The 3,226-nt window shown below is 45.7% G+C and overlaps 1 long non-coding RNA gene across 1 annotated transcript; it reads right to left on the bottom strand.

Annotated features, from left to right (window-relative positions):
* Positions 1 to 586: 586 nt before the first annotated feature.
* LOC311124461 lies at positions 587 to 2,145 on the bottom strand. Its single transcript, XR_014612759.1, has 3 exons — positions 2,062 to 2,145; positions 751 to 911; positions 587 to 639 (listed from the first exon to the last, which is right to left on the bottom strand). It is a non-coding gene; the product is annotated as an uncharacterized lncRNA (long non-coding RNA).
* Positions 2,146 to 3,226: the final 1,081 nt, after the last annotated feature.

Raw genomic sequence — 3,226 nt, 5'->3', positions numbered from 1 at the left:
ATGACTGGCAGAACCATTAGCTACTCTCCTCCCTCCCTCCCTCACACCCTCCTGCCTCAATACAATGACTGTCAGAACCATTAGCTCTTCTCCCTCCCTCCCTCCCACCCTCCCACCCTCCTGCCTCAATACAATGACTGGCAGAACCATTAGCTACTCTCCCTCCCTCCCTCCCTCACACCCTCCTGCCTCAATGCAATGACTGGCAGAACCATTAGCTACTCTCCCCCCCTCCCTCCCTCCCTCACACCCTCCTGCCTCAATACAATGACTGGCAGAACCATTAGCTACTCTCCCTCCCTCCCTCACACCCTCCTGCCTCAATGCAATGACTGTCAGAACCATTAGCTACTCTCCCTCCCTCCCTCCCTCCCACCCTCCTGCCTCAATGCAATGACTGTCAGAACCATTAGCTAGGGGTTAGAGGCTAGGGGTTAGGAGTTAGGGTACTTGGGGTTAGGGGCTAGGGGTTAGGAGTTAGGGTACTTGGGTTTAGGGGCTAGGGGCTAGGGGTTAGCTGCAGTGTTTCTATCAGAGCTATTCACACAGGTCAGAAGTCAGGGGTCATCAGGGGTCAGATCCTCACCTCTGTTGTCTTCCTGGTACACCTGCACCATCCCAAGCTCCACCCCCAGACGCCTGCACAACGGAGACATAGCCAATGAAAAAAAGAGCAGAGGAAGGGACAGCGAATGAAAAGAGAAGCACAGGGAGAGCTGACCAATGAAAAGACAGAGTGTGTGTACTGACTCTCTGATTCTCTCGCTGAGCTCCCTGGAGGAGGGGTGTGAGTTGGCGCTGAAGATGACCAGGCCTCCCTTGGTGTGGTTCATAACCGGGGGGGACCGGCCACCCTGTTCCCCAGCATCAGACAGCCTATCCCTGGGCACCCACGCTGCACTCAGCCCTTCCTACGGAGGAAACAGGGACCCGCACACACACAGTTAATCAATCAATCCAGCAATCAATAAATCCATCAATCAATCCCATCCATCAATCAATCCCATCCATCAATCAATCAATCCATCAATCAATCCATCCATCATTCAATCAATCTATTTGTCTGTAACAGTGTTACTACCAGTGACCTAGACTTCAGGAGGGTGTTAATCAGCTGACACGCTGTTACATTAGAGACACTGGTGGAGGGGGTGTTAATCAGTTATGTTATGATCTCCCTCACTAACTTTAAGCATCAGTTGTCAGAGCAGCTTACCGATCACTGCACCTGTACACAGCCCATCTGTAATTAGCCCACCCAACTACCTCATCCCTATATTGTTATTTATTTTGCTCATTTGCACCCCAGTATCTCTATTTGCACATCATCTTCTGCACATCTATCACTCCAGTGTTAATACTAAATTGTAATTATTTTGCACTATGGCCTATTTATTACCTTACCTCCATAACTTACTACATTTGCACACACTGTATATAGATTTTCTATTGTGTTATTGACTGTACGTTTTTGTTTATTCCATATGTAACTCTGTGTTGTTGTTTTTATCGCACTGCTTTGCTTTATCTTGGCCAGGTCGCAGTTGTAAATGAGAACTTGTTCTCAACTGGCTTACCTGGTTAAATAAAGGTTAATATATATATATATATATATATATTAAATAAGACATCATAACATAAAACATTATAACACATCATTTTACATTTTAGTCATTTAGCAGACGCTCTTATCCAGAGTGACTTACAGTTAGTGAATGCATATATTATATATATATATTTTTTTCATACCCCCCCGCCCGTGGGAATCATCATAACATAAGAAAACAGTACATAAAATGCTGTTCAGTATAAAAGCAATGAAGGAATTCTGATCATCCACATAGTAACCCAGTGTCGCTTGTAAACAGACCCATTACAAACAGTATTTATAGAAAAAAAAAGACTCGCTTTGCTTTCCTCTCCTGACTCCCGGATGCACTCATCGCGCCGTCTGCCGATGAGCGGACGGAAAATATTTGTTTTGCCGCTCAGTCTCGGTAAACACAACAAAATACAGCGTTTAAACCGCAGAAACACAACACTGAACACTGATGTACCCACCAGTTTGTGTTCGTAGTGTAACCGCTGTGTATCCCGTTCGTTGATTTTGCAGCTTGTAACGTCTCAACCTGTTCCTCCAGGCCCGGCCTACTGAGTCTGATGGACAGACGGCTCGGCCAATGACAGACCAGGATTCCCGACGAAAACTTCACCAAGCCGACGTGCTGTTCTCAGGGGAGACGTCATCACGTCTTCATCGATTTGAATTCGCCTTGCAGAGAATGTTTCTAGATTCTGATTCTGAATAGTTATTACATTTTTAAAAAAAACTATTTTGCCATGTGTTTGGTCGGGTGTGTTACAACCGGTCTTTAGGAGGCTAGCTACCGAGCTTATCCGATTTGTGGCGCTAATGGGGGTTAATGCAAAAATACGCATTGTAGAAGAAAAAATTACTCCCGCACACACGACTATCTCTACACCTTTAATGTAGTCAACGTTTCGGTCCGAAAGCTTTTTCAAGACCTTTTCATATTTATTTATTTTTGGGGGAAAAAGTCTACAGGTGACAAACAGCCTTAGCCGTCATCGCAGGAGGATCCTGACAGAGAGCATGCTCCTGGGTCGGTCACCAGAGGTCACTGCTGTCTCTGTTTTTTACCAGACAGAACCGTCGAGTCCATTACACCTGGCGGATCCGAAGCAGTATTGAACAGATAGAACAGGAGACAGAGAGGGACAGGGCTGAACACTATTTAGCCTACCCTACACAACACTATCTCTACATTATGAGGTTAAATATCTAAGGAAGGACATCTAAGGAAGTCTCGAGGTTTTGCTCGCCTGAGGTAGAGTATCTCATGATAAAGCTGTAGACCACACTATCTACCAAGAGAGTTTTCATCTATATTCTTCGTAGCTGTCTATTTACCACCACAAACCGATGCTGGCACTAAGACCGCACTCAATTAACCGTATACGGCCATAACCAAACAGGAAAATGCTCATCCAGAGGCGGCGCTCCTAGTGGCCGGGGACTTTAATGCAGGGAAACTTAAATCTGTTTTACCTCATTTCTACCAGACATATACATTTTAGTCATTTAGCAGACGCTCTTATCCAGAGCGATTTACAGTTAGTGAGTGCATACATTTTCATACTGGCCCCCCGTGGGAATCAAACCCACAACCCTGGCGTTGCAAACGCCATGCTCTACCAACTGAGC

This window comes from Coregonus lavaretus, assembly GCF_964263955.1.
Source record: "Coregonus lavaretus genome assembly, contig: HAP1_SCAFFOLD_6137, whole genome shotgun sequence".
Classification (NCBI taxonomy): domain Eukaryota; kingdom Metazoa; phylum Chordata; class Actinopteri; order Salmoniformes; family Salmonidae; genus Coregonus; species Coregonus lavaretus.
This window is presented reverse-complemented; position numbering and strand designations above follow the sequence as displayed.